This window comes from Strix uralensis, chromosome 2 (assembly GCF_047716275.1).
Source record: "Strix uralensis isolate ZFMK-TIS-50842 chromosome 2, bStrUra1, whole genome shotgun sequence".
NCBI classification, from domain to species: Eukaryota; Metazoa; Chordata; class Aves; order Strigiformes; family Strigidae; genus Strix; species Strix uralensis.
In genome coordinates, this window is record NC_133973.1 from 137,383,002 (window position 1) to 137,396,860 (window position 13,859).

At 52.2% G+C, this 13,859-nt stretch overlaps 1 protein-coding gene across 1 annotated transcript in view; it reads right to left on the reverse strand.

Moving 5' to 3' along the window:
- Positions 1-6,392, reverse strand: part of RNF169 (ring finger protein 169) — a 29,169-nt gene extending 22,777 nt beyond the window's left edge. Inside the window, exon 1 of the mRNA XM_074860595.1 lies at positions 6,321-6,392. The gene's annotated coding sequence lies outside the window, so the exon portion shown is untranslated. The remainder of the gene's footprint in view (positions 1-6,320) is intronic.
- Between the last annotated feature and the right edge of the window lie 7,467 nt (positions 6,393-13,859).

Consider the following 13,859-nt stretch of genomic DNA (forward strand, 5'->3'; position numbering starts at 1 on the left):
ATGGGGCTAGCTCTGGGTCTGGTCCTAATCACTCTCTTCATTAACAGCTTGAATGGTAGATTAAAAATAATTTAAGTATTGTGGATGATTGGAGAGAGAGCAGTGAGGGGGGAGACAAGAGGCACAAGCACCCTGACAGTCTCATGGCACAGTTGTGCCCCTGAAGAGGCACCCCCACCTTATTTCTTTTCCTGGGCAATCTTAAATTTAACCCATCCTATCAAGCAGCCATCCAACAGCAATGCTGCGACGAGGAGGAAAAAAGAGGCGGTGTTGATTTTAATCAGTTTGACGTGGGGAGTAAATCACTGCTTTTCACGTAGCAGCGAGAAGCTTCATCAGGATTGCTGTTTCTAAACTCTTAGCTCTGTGGTCTTGAGACAAAAAAACTGGCGACAGGCTACAGAACAACAGAAATGACAGGAAATTAAGGAATCACCAGGAAATGCTCAAGAACTAGATTGGTCTGGTCCAGCAGGGAAAGAGGGAAACCACAGCCAAAAAAAGACTGGGAGGAAGGAGGGGGAAGTCATGTTAGAAGTCTGGCAAAAACACCCCACCCCTCTTGTAAGAGCATCAGTTATTAATTGTTCTGCATAGCTACCGGGCAGAAGAGAAACAAAAGAAATCAGCTGTGTTTATAACAAAGGAGATTTTGATTAGCTATCAGGCAAAATTTTCCAAGTGTTCAGAGGCTGAAACAAAGGTGGCCGTGGGATCCTCTTTGGCCATCTGTGTATGAACGGATGACTCGGGTGTCTACGAGGAATAGATTAGGTACACTCAATCTTACCTCAGCACAGGGGAGCAGATTTCCCCTGTCCCTTCCAGAATCACCGAGGGGTCTATTATATAAGCAGGCATTTATTTTCTCCCTCCCTGTCCTGGTTTTGGCTGGGATAGAGTTAATCTTCTTCCCAGAAACTGTAGAAAGGGATAAAGTCCCTGTAGTGCACATAAAAAATATGCTAGGGAAAACAGTCTGGGTTATTCCTGCCTCAGGCAAAGGCAAACCCATCCGTGGGATTGCTTTTGCCCAAGAACCTGGGTGCACTTGGTGGGTGATGCGGGAGGATGGGGAAGTCCCATGTGTACCTCCAGGAAATTTGATTATGGGCGAGAACAGCCAACGAATTACATTGTATGATGTTAACTGCTATATAACACTGTGTATCATCATTTCTATGGTGGCTGTATGTCATATCAAGGGTCTTACAGTAAAAAAATCACCCAGATTAATGAAGAATGAACATTGTTGAAACCGAGCAAAGTGCAGCAATGATAGAACCGGACAAGTGCAGCGGTGACGGAACCAGAACCGGCTTCAGCCTGCAACAATCCAACAGCACACACCAACCTTCCTGCCCTGAAAGGCTGTTATGACAGATGGAACCCAAAGCCACGGACTAAATGAACTCAACAGACATTTTAAAGGGATGACCCATACACTAAGGGAATGATATCAGAGACAGGAAAGATGCTGGTGATTAGTTGGGATGTACTGGAAAGTGTGGGACCTGGGCATGACGTAAATGTACAGAATAAGGAGCAGATAGCGTCCTAGTTTTGTCTGGGATAGTTAATTTTCTTCCCAGTAGCTGGTACAGCGCTGTGGTTTGGATTTAGTATGAGAACAGTGTTGGTAACACACTGATGTTTTAGCTGCTGATATGTAGCGCTTACCCTAAGTCAAGGACTTTTCAGTTTCCTGTCCTCTGCCAGTGAGGAGGTGCCCAAGAGGCCGGGAGGGAGCATGGCCAGGACAGCTGACCCCAACTAGCCAAAGGGCTATTCCATACCATAGGATGTCATGCTCTGTATGAAAACTGGGGGGCCGATCGCTGCTGAGGGACTGGCTGGGCAGCGGGCAGCGGGTGGTGAGCACTGTGCACTTGTCTTTCTTGGGGTTTATTTCTCTTTTTGTTATCTTCTTTTTAATGACTATAATATTTCAATTATTAAACTGTTCTTATCTCAACCCACGAGTTTTACTTTTTTTCCAATTCTTCTCCCCATCTCATCGGGGAGAAAGAGCGGCTGTGTGGTGCTTAGTTGCCGGCTGGGGTTAAACCACGACACTCCCAGATCACTTTCACATTAGGAGTTTAAAGCTCTTGACCAGCTTAACAAGCCCTTTCCTTGGAAAACTGAATTTCTCTTTCCCAGTTCATGGAGGAACACTTGTCCTTCAGCAATTTTCCAAGCTCCCTGAAGTCATCTATAATCTGGGACGGTAATGTCAGGGTTGACAGGCAAAAATACTGAAGGTGGGCTTTGTGCCTGCTGTCTGAGAAGATACAGCCACGATCTCATGTGCTTGTCCTTTTTCACAAGACCCTTTTCTTTCGTCTTGATTCACTGGGTATTCCATCTTCCTTGGGAGAGATGTGAATGTACTTATTTTCTTACAAATCAGGCTGAGCACCTCGCCATGAACATGTTATGTTCTTTCTTCTTCTTGGCTAGCTGAATCCTCAAACACATACCCGCAGTTTCCAAGCCTCCCATCTGCTGCACCTATCTGCCTTCCAAGACTTTCACCAGGCAACTGTTTTAATATAAGAAACCTTGCTTAGCAAAGTATTACAGTCAGTACTGCATCTTCAGCTCAAAATCTGCTTTTAGACCAGCATTTAGAGTGCCTTTCCTGGGGCTATATGGAACTTAAGAGATGCCCACAGAGCAGGCAGAGAGGACGTGGGACCTACGGGCCACCCACACCCTTCTGGAGCTGCAGCTGGAGGCTGAAGGCAGCAGGGCAGCTCGAAGGGCATCAGATGCCCAGGAGAAGGCAAGTAAACCCAGCCCACGCTAAGACACCACACAGGCAGCGAGTATAAATTGTCTCTGCTTACTTCTATCCAGCTTTGTTTGACAAGTGTCGTGACAAGGACTTTGTCTTCAAACATATTTGTATAGCACCTAATGCAGAATCCCCAATCTCAGCCAAGGTCTGAGAGCTCCTTAAGGCCACTATTACGTACGAATCCAAAGTGAACGACAAAAATTGAGACTTGAAACCGTGATTAATTAGCCAATTTAAGCTGGAATAATCAAGGGATGTCAAGAGGTCATAGCATGCAGTTTTTAAGATCTTGCAGATTTTAAATGATTTAATTAAATACACCAGTCCCGTCCAACCCAAACCACGCTGTGATTCTAAGACCAGCTTCAGGAATCCCAGGCCTCTGAGACCAGGGGGAAAGTCTGGAGCAAAGCAGACCCACCCTCATTGGAGGGGGATTGGGTCAGGGAATGTTTAAACTAACTAGACATATACAAGTCCATGGGACCTAATGGGTTGCACCCACGAGTGCTGAGGGAGCTGGTCAAGAACATTGTGAGGCCACTCTTGATTATCTTTGAAAGGTCATGGTGATTGGGAGAGGTTCTTGAGGCCTGGAAGAAAGCAAATGTCACTCCTCCCTTTCAAAAAGGGCAAGGAGGAACAACAACAGAGCCAGCCCCACCTCAATCCCTGGGAAGGCGATGGAGCAACTACTCCTAGCAACTGCTAGACAAGGACAAGGTGTCTGGGAGGTAGTCAGCTTGGCTTTACGGAATAGAAAGCATAAAAAGACCCAAGTAGTAGTCTTCCATGATGAGATGACTGGCTCATGGGTGAGTGGAGAGCAGTGGATGTTGTTTATCATGATCACTGAAGGGCCATGAAGATCATTAAGTGACTGGAGTATGTGACATACAGTGGAGGCTGAGAGAGCTGGGACTGTTCAGCCTGGAGATCTGGGGGGATCTCACCAAAATCTGTTTAAAGACCTGGTGGAAGACAGTAGAGAAGACAGAGCCAGGCTCTTCTCAGTCGTGCCACTGACAGGAGAAGAGGAAATGGGCATAAAGTGAAATACAAGAAGTTCTATTTCACGTAGGAAATCACTTTTTGACTGTCAGGGTGGTCAAGCACCGGTACAGGTTGCCCAGGGAGGCTGCAGAGTCTCCAACCTTGGAGACAGTCAAAACCCAACTGGACACAGTGCTGGGCAACCTGCTCCTGGTGACCCTGCTTTGAGCAGGGGTTGGGTCTCCAGAGGACCCTGTCACCCTCAGCCATTCCGTGGTTCTCCGATAAGCCCAACTGACGTCAAGATAAACCACATCCACCGCTCTCTCTCTGCACGTAGTAGGTTCCCATTTGTAATGGATCAACCACCTTTGATTTCCACACTATTAGCCCAACTTACAACATAAGTGGCCAGTTACCCTCACAGCTTTTAGCCTGACGCAGCCATCTGGTGCTGCTTAAGGACAAGCTCAAGCCTAGGCTAGAACGGCAGCAGGAATGCTGTTCAAGATTACAGCTCATTTTAGCTCACCTCATCAGCTGTTAACTCAACCACTCCACAGCTTTAAGTGGAATTTTACGGTGCCGGGGTCTATAGTATGAAATGCAATCAGAATACAGCACAAGTAGGGGTTAGTCAGAGTATAGCACGAGTAGGGGTTAGTCAGAGTACAGCGCGAGTAAGGGTTAGTCTAGCCCAATTTAGAACGCTCATGACAAAGCCACGCTCATGGTGTACAAGGTGACACTCAGGTGCACGTGTCCATCCGCATTTGGGGGGCACACCCCACGTTTCTCAGCGCTAAGGCCCTCCACGAGCCTCTCCAAGACATTTCCAGAGCTTTAGGAAGTTCGGGCGGGGAGAAAATAACAACCAACATGATGCCTGCGTGCCTTGCTGCAAAATATACACATCTCAGACAATTCAAGACAAGCAGAGAATTAAAACTCATTTTTCTTAAAAAAACCCCACCAAGGCACTGCATAAGCACTGCTGCAGCATGGCTGGATATTCTCATTCCAGCTAGGCTGGAGCGAGCTGAGTCTATTTAAACACACGACTGACACAACTACCTTGGAGCAGAGAGCGACTCGGGGAGTTTCTGTTGTCCCTCCTCTGGCTGGGCCACGGAGGAGGAACTGATCCCAGCCGTTTGGCTCGGCTCCCTCCGGACAGCCCGTCTGTTCATTGATTCAGCAAATCCTTCTGCGCGAAGCCTTCCCAGTTCGCTTCCAGCAAAGGTTAGCGGGGTTAGTTCAAACCACCAATTTAAGCTGTTTAAGCTCATCCTGCCAATTTTTCCCTGCAGCAAATTAGAGGGTGCTGACACAAGCATGAACCGGGAGACCAGTAACACACTCGAAAAGGAATGGTTAGGGCACAGCCGGATGGCTAAAAGGACTTTTATCTGTAGCTTAAAGCCTTGTCTGCTCTACAGGGCTCCCACTACGTCGGGGAAGCGCGCTTGTAGGTGCAGCGGAGGCAGCTGATCTCCGCCAGCGCTGCCGCATCACCTCGCCAACCAACCCGCACCGCGGCACCGGCAGAAGATCCCGGCACACCGGGAGTTTTGACAGCAGCAAGGTGGGCATCTTCCGCAGCACCGCGGCTCCCACTGGGAAAGAGCAACGCCGCCAGCTCGCACGAGGATTTATTTTTCTAGGAGTTGAGAGACGGGGAGGAAACGCATGATAAAAAGCCACGAACTCAGAAAGGATGTTTTTTTTTCTTTACGTCGACAAGGACCGGGTCCTCCCGCAGCACAAAAGCTTTCCTCTTGAAAGAAACCCACCCGGCTTTTACTGTCATAACCGTTCACTTTTTGGGCAACATTCTTATAAAAAAACCTGGCCATTCGCCATTTCGGGGTTCAAGCAGGCGTTTGAAGGAGAGGCCAGACCTGCCCCATGCCGGGTGTTTTTTTAAAGCCCCTGGATGAGTGTGGGGCTGAGAACGGGGCAAGATGCTGCCGACAGCCTGCTCCCGCCCAAACCTTCGCACCTCCCGAGCCCGCCATCTCGCCGGTGTGCTATGGATGGGGGGGGGGGGCACCATCCTGCTGCTCCCCCTTCTCTTCCCGTTGCCAAGAAGAGCCCAGACGCACTCACTACATGGAGCAGATACTGATCCAGGCATGGTGAGGTGGGGAAACACCCCCCACCCTGTCCCTCCCTGCCATGGGGGGGCCCATCACCCACCACTGTCAAAGGAAAGTGGGCTCCCCCCCCTCCTCTCCCCTCCATATAATAGCTTTGGCTGAGCCCCCGCAAACTCATCGCACCGCTCCCTGGCAGGCCTGGCCAGCCCCGCCCCCTCGGGGCTGAGCCCCCGCCGGCTCATCGCACCTCCCGCGCGCCGGCCCCGCCCCCTCGGGGCCGAGCCCCCCCCTCTCCCCCGCATTCTCCCCCCCCCACCCCCCCCCCCCCCTTCCTTCCTCCCTCCTCCTCCTCGCTCCGCCGGCGGCGGTTAGAACCGGGGGGGAGGGGAAGGGGCAGGCGCCCGCCGCCGCCGCCGCCGCACCTTGGTCCGGCGGCCGCTGCTCCCCGCCTCCTCCGGCGGCCGTCGTCGCGGCGGGCTCGGCCCGGGCCTGCTGGCGGCGGGCCCAGGTGGAGAGGCGGCTGCGGCAGAGCGGGCAGCAGAGGCCCGGGCCCTGCAGGCAGCGCTGGAAGCAGGCGAAGCAGAGCGAGTGGCGGCAGGGCGGCGTCACCGCCTCCACCAGCGCCTGGCGGCACACCGGGCACTCCGCCACCGTCACTACCACCTCCTCCTCCTCCTCCTCCTCCTCTGCTGCCGCCGCCGCCCCGGCCCGCCCCCGCCGCCGCCGCCCCTGCCGCCGCGCCGGCACCGCGGCCCGGCCGCCGGGCCCCGCCGCCGCCGCCATCTTCTCACACTTTGAAGGGACAGAACGTTGGGGCGCGCGGCCCCGCCCGCCCTTCCCGCATAATTCATGAGGGGACAACGCCCCGCCCCATCCCCTGATTCATATTCATGAGCGCCGCGGCGCGTCCGGACCCTCGAGCCCCGCCTCCCGCGCCGGCCACGCCTCTTATTGAATATTCATGAGCAGCGTCCCCCTATATAAGGAGGGCCCGCCTCCCCCTTCCCTCAGTAGCCGTCAGGCCGTTGTGTGTGGCGGCCCCGCGTCCCCTCGGCCGTGGCCCTAGGGCATGGCGGCTGCGTGCCCCTTCGGTGAACTGCGGGGCTCCAGGCCGTGGCCTGCCGAAGGGAAGATCCTCCACGGTTGGCTGTGTGGGGGTATCTTTTATTTATCTGTGTCTGCGGGGCACGATGCAGCCTCCAGCCACTTCCACCCTCCTCCTCGACCATCTTCCTACAAGATCCAGTGGTGGGTCTTTAAAAAGACACCACAAAATCCCCTGTATGAACCTTTCCCATCCTGATTTGTTGTTACTTACAGCTTTTCTTCCTCACATCCACAGCGCATGCTCCTTTTTGGACTCGGTGCTTAAGACGGTTGGACTAGATGATCTTCAAGGTCCTTTCCAACCTAGATGATTCTGTGACATCAAGCAGTGGGCAACTCCTGTTCGGCTCTCTGGCTGGCTCTAAAGGTCCAGGAGCTCACAGATGAGATCAGCAGGTTGTAAAACAGCAGATCACAGCGGCCAGTGCCACACCAACCCTCTGGTTTAATCCTTTCTGGAGAATATATACTTGTAGGTGCTCAGTCAGTGTTTTTGCTCGGTGATGGTAGTGCTCAGTTCCACATCCGTGAGGTTTGGAGGAACTCAAATCCCCACCTCGCAGCCTCAGGCTAACCCCTTCCTCCCAGCTCCCCACCCACATCACAAAACTTTTAGGTCACCCCTAACCCATCATTTTCTATTGCTGCTTGAAACTGGGATTTAAAATTAATCTCTAGTCTTCTGCTGAATAACTCGCCGAGGAGGGGTAAAGGGGTGGTGGGGCAGGTCCTACTTTTGCCTAATTTAGGGTGTGAGGTGCTGGGAGGTGAAGGGCAGGGAGGTTTAGGAAATCACATCGTTTCAGTGATGCGCTTCTACACAGAGCTCTGATTCTTGTGGATTCCCCAGTGTCTAGTAATGAATCCCATTTAATGCCGGGTGCTAATTTACATTTTGCTCCTATTTGCACAAAATATTTTGATGCACAATATCTTTGAGATTTCTATCTTTCTGTCAGGCTAGTTGAAAGGCCCAGCTGGTGATTAGACCTGCAAGCTAAGAAACCGGGCTAAAAATCTTAACGAAGCTGCAGTCCTACCTATGGTGCTGCATGAAGCCTTGCAGCTGCAGGGACGGCACTGCTGTCAGCGTTTGAAGGTTTAGCGATGCAGAGTTGATTATTTTCATTAGCAACATTTAACAAAACCCCTCAGAGGCTTAATATGAGGAACAGTCATTTCTGAAGGAAGACCGACAGCGTTTGGCTGGCAGCATTAAGCGATTAGCAATTGAGGAGGAGAGCTTCAGTGCTTGTGGAACAGACTGACGATAATACATACAGCTTTTACTGAGAGAGAAAGGCTTTGAACTATTTTCCTCCTGAGAGGTGCCACATCCTATGGGGGAGCCTTGGAGGAAGAGATGCAAAATCACCTTTAGTCATCATGGGTTTTTTTCGGGGAAGGGAGGGTGTGGGAAGGAGGTTGCAAAACAGCTGGCGTAGAGGGGATGTGTATCCAGAGCGGGGCAGGCAGGGAAAAGGAGGCAGCGAACAGCCAGGCAAACAGGCTTTGAAAATAAGCAAGACAGCGAGGCGTGGGCATGAGCAAGGGGTGCTGGCTGCCGGTCGGGATGAGCTCTGTGTGTACAGTGAACAGCTGCCTTAGGAGAAGATCCCCGGGATCTGATTTGTGGTGGCTCCTCTTTTTCCCTTCCTCCTCTTGGCAGGGTTTGCAGAGGGACACTCTTCCAGGAGTTGAGGAGAGGAGCTGTGGCATCCAGATGCACGTGCTTCCCTCGGGAACTGGGGGGGAATGCAAACCTCCCTGCCACGTTGCTGGTGACAGGGGACTAAGCTGACCGGCTGGTTATTACAGACAAAAAGCTATGTGGAGTTTCAGATCTGTGTGATATCACACCCTGGCATTGCCCAGGGGGGTGCAGGACTCATGGAAAATGGAGCTGCCAGGGTCCCCAAGGGATTATTCAGTCACCCCCTTCCCTGCAGTGGGATCAGCTCAGCCCGAGTCATTCCTGAGCAATGCTTGTTCATCCTGTTCTTAAAGACCTCCACTGCTGGCAACCCACCTCCCCCCCCGGCGACTGGCTGAGCCTATTCCTGTCACCAGAAAGCTATTTTTCCGTTGTCGAACGTAAATCTTCCATAATTCTTGTCTTGGTGTCCCTGTTAACCCACATCCCTTCCTCCTGCCTCAGGCAAGTAACAGAGTCTAGACTAGGAGCCACCTTAGCACAGCTGCTCCCTGAGTCTGGGGTGAGTCAGATCCCAGGGAAGGGGTTTGTGTTACACCCCAGAGCATCCCCAGTGAATAGTTAGAAAGATCCTTGGCACAGTTTTGGGCTCAAACAACTAGTCCCATCCTAACCCAGCCCATCCCCAGGCATGATTTTGGGTTTACTGCCGCCACAAGTTGTTCTTCAAAAGTGATTTAGGTGCAGCCACCCTGTTTGGAAAGGATAAAAGCACTTAATAGTGTGGCTTTAGCCTGGGTAAGGACTATTTAATTTGTTAGCAACTACAGATTCCGTGCCTTCCGTGCAGGCAGGAGGCTTGGCCATCTCACCAGCTCTTCTGCTTTCCAGGTTATCGCATGTGCTGGGTCTGGAAGGCGTCTTGTCTCTCTGCTTAAGTGATCCTGGAGCCCTGCTTCAATATTTGTACAGTGCCAAGCACACAGGACACTTGGTAACATATCAACATCCTGGGAGATGAGATAGCAGGGAAGGAAGAGGGGGGTGAACCATCCTGGTCACATTGCCCTAAAACATTTCCTGGGGTGAGTTTTCTCTTTCCTGCACCAGCTGTGGGGGCTGAGGTTGGGGTGTTAGGACTCACACAGGGAGTGGGAGAGGCTGGTTCTTCTGCCAGACTAGGGAAGGGGGACATGGGACAATTGGGACTTTGTTAGTCACCTGCCACAAGTTTGACTGTTCTCATGCTGTCTGAGAATGGGGAAAAGATGGGTATAATAGAGATTTAGGGATTTTTTGCAGGAGATTTAGAATCATGGAATGGTTTTGGTTGGAAGATCATCCAGTTCCACCCCCTCCGCCATGGGCAGGGCCACCTTCCAGTAGCCCAGGTTGCCCAAAGCCCCGTCCAACCTGGCCTTGAACCCTTCCAGGGAGGGGGCAGCCACAGCTTCTCTGGGCAACCTGTGCCAGGGCCTCACCACCCTCACAGGGAAGAATTTCTGCCTTAGATCTGGTCTAAATCTCCCCTTTTTCAGTTTAAAACCATTCCCCCTCGTCCTATCCCTACCCCCCTGACGAAGAGTCCCTCCCCCCTTTCCTGTAGCCCCTTTCAGTCCTGGGAGGCCGCTCTAAGGTCTCCCCGGAGCCTTCTCTTCTCCAGCTGAACCCCCCAACTCTCTCAGCCTGTCCTCACAGGGGGGTGCTCCAGCCCCCCGAGCATCTTCGTGGCCTCCTCTGGCCCCGCTCGAGCAGGTCCGTGTCCTTCTGCTGTTGGTGCCTCCAGAGCTGGACCCAGCACTGCAGGGGGGTCTCCTGAGAGTGGAGCAGAGGGGGAGAATCCCCCCCTCGCCCTGCTGCCCACACTGCTCTGGGTGCAGCCCAGCACACGGGTGGCTTTCTGGGCTGCCAGCACACGTTGCTGGCTCACAGGCAGTTTTCCACCCCCCAACCCCCCCAAGTCCTTCTCCTTGGGGCTGCTCTCCAGCCACTCCTCGCCCAGCCTGGATTTGTGCCTGGGATTGCCCCGACCCATGGGCAGGACCTTGCCCTTGGCCTTGTTGCACTCCATGAGGTTCACAGGGTCCCCCCTCTCCAGCCTGCCCAGGTCCCTCGGGATGGATCCCTTCCCTCCAGCGTGTCACAGCACCACACAGCTCGGTGTTGGTGGGGAACTGGCTGAGGGTGCGCTCAGTCCCACTGTCCATGTCCCCAACAAAGGTGTTAAACAGTCCCAACCCCGACCCCTGAAGAACACCACTCATTCTTTCTTGGTTTTAGGTCACTGTGGCCGCCAGATCTCTCTGGTGCTTCTCCATCTTTTGGATACCTTCAACACTTCCTCATCACTGCCATATAGTTGGAGTTTATTTATCTGCAGCTGAGCTGAGCGCTCAGTTTTGGATCAAGGGTAGCAGAGCCTCTGGGAACCTCTACGTTGAGACAGTGCTCATGGGAGAGACACCCGCTCACACAGGGATGTTCAAAGGCTTCAGGAAGCTGTTGTGGAAGGGCAGGTCGGAGGGTTTGTATGGGACACGTGTGAGGTATCAGTGAATGCCACAAAACCATCAGCTCATGTGTGTGTTTTTGGGGGCATCTGCTTGGGGAGTTACTTTTTTTCCTTGCACAGCTGTGTGCTGAGCAGGACAGAGCACAGAGGAGCCATGCCTTGGGTTTGCACGTCCTGCTTTCTGATGCCTGACACCCTTAACAACCAGCAGCAAACGCGTTTAAGGGAATTTCACCCCAGTCCAGACAACCAGGGGTGCTGGATTGATTTTTCACCCAAACTCCCTGCTGCTTCAGGGTTGTAGGTGCAGGAGAGGTCTTTGAGCTCAGAGACACTCTCCTGGGGTGTTAATAGGTTCGTTAGATGGGATGTTGGGAACTGTTTTGCATCCCAGCATGGCACGTGGTGTGGATGCCCTGTTGACCATCAGAACTAAGCCTCTGCTGCATGGCAGCCTTTGATCAGAGGGCTGGAGATGGCGACTCAGATTGCTCCTACGCTTCGGTCTAAGGTGAGATCAGCTCTGTACATCATCGCTGACAGATATGCTCATCCTCTTCTCAAAGATCTCCAGCAGTGGGGACCCTGAAGCCTTCCCAAACAATCAGTCCCAATCTTTTAGTATCTTGTTTTTCTACCTGAATTTCTTTTATTGAAATTTAAACCTGGGATTTGTCCGGTCCCGCTGGGATGTCTCCCCCTACCTGCCATCCTGTTTGAACAAGTATTTCTTTCTATTACAGATCTCTATGATGAGTAGAGGAGGAAATCTCCAATGCCAACGCAGCACAGAAGACATATTTCTTCTCGTGGGGCTGCCCCAGCCATGGTCCTGCTTTGATGTCCCCGGTTGCTGCCCCTCACTCTCTCTGCTCTCCAGCCTGGCTGCTTCAGCAGCTTCCCCCAGGCCCCTGTTTTCTACCAGGTTCATCTTCAGGAATGTAAGAACTTTCTTAACCCTCAGCTTGGCCAGGGTGACTTTATGTTTTTGTGGTTTGTTGGTTTTTTTTTAACTGGGAAGACCAAGTGTGTGTCGAGTCTGTGTGTGGCTTTATTTTAAAGTCAAACAGCACTCTTGCCTTTTTGTGTATTGCCCAGAACACAGATTTTAGTAATGCTTGGGATGGATGTCACTGTGATGGCAATTGTACTCAGGCCTTTGAGAGCATGACTTGGCTTTGCAGGTTTATTCATTCCAGGGCTTGAATCAGCTTGAACTGATTTTTTGGGGCATTTTTAAGCAAGCCTTATGTTCGGAATCCCCCTCCAGAGGAACTTGGTGCTTCCTTTGGCAAAGGAGCTGGTGCAGGGGATTTTTGTCAGCCTGGCTCCATCTCGCACTCACCGCACCTCCTGCCAGGCCATCCCTTTCCCGCGAGGTCAGTGATCATACCAGCACCCCTGGATTATCTGTGTGCAGGGAAGGGGAATCAGAGAAAATCAGAGGAGGCAGAGCCTCTGCACTGGTTGCTATGGAAATCTCTTGTGCTTTTCTGCTTTTCATCTATTTACTGGGGCACTAAAACAGTCTCTCTTTTCACCATATTTGAGTGTCAGGTCCCTCTGATGAAGGCTCTCATCTACCCTAGACATTGGGTTGGCAGCAGAGAAATGTGGGTGCAGGGAAACACCTTGAAAGACCCACGATTGGAGAGAGGAAGGGAAGATCCGTGCCCAAGAAAACAGCATCTAAATCTGTGCCAGGAACTTTCTAGGGGTTATCATTTCCTTATTCTCTCACCCACACTTCTATCTTTGGTTGTTCCTACTTCAGCTGTTATATGACTAAAAGGATATTGGTGCATTGATCCCTGCTGTTGTGGGGATCCACAAAACACCGGTGACAAAAAAGCTAATTTCCAGGAAACAAAAAGATTGTAGTGACTTTATTAAGATGAACGACGACGTGAAGGAGGTAGTGGTTTGGTGCTGGCACTGGACTTAGTCCAGCAACTCAGGTGCTTGTCCTGTAGATGCTGCTGCTAGACAGAGTCAGGTGGGGTGTGTTATTCCCACGGATGCCCTGCCCCCCCTGAAAGCTGCCTGCTCCCCAGGATCAGCCTGACCTGGGAGCTGGGGCCTGGGGAGCCCTTGGGGAGGAGCAGAGAATATGGGAAGATGGGACAGTTCCCCACCAAAGCCATTCGTGGGACTAGCCGCTGTGCAGAGCTTTAGCTCTCTGCAGAGGTCCTAGTGACAGCGGATTCAGAAAGGGATCTCTGACAAATGTTCTCCCAAATTCCTCTGCACATCCAGCCCACCCTGGAGAAAACTTGGTGGCTGTGTCTCCAGTTTGTCTTCCAACCCAAACCCCTGCAAGGGGCAACAGTTTTGAACTGACAGAGGGGAGATTTAGATTAGATATGAGGAAGAAATTATTCCCTGTGAGGGTGGTGAGGCCCTGGCACAGGTTGCCCAGAGAAGCTGTGGCTGCCCCCTCCCTGGAAGGGTTCAAGGCCAGGCTGGACGGGGCTTTGGGCAACCTGGGCTAGTGGAAGGTGGCCCTGCCCATGACAGGGGGTTGGAACTAGACGATCTTTAAGGTCATTTCCAACCCAAACCCTTCTGTGATTCTACAATTCGGGACGTGCGGAGCTCAGCGCTGGCCTGCAGAGGGTATCCTAAGCCCGTGCAAGGTTCCAGCCTCACATCCCGCCACCCCAAGCCAAAACCTCTGCCTTGCCCAGC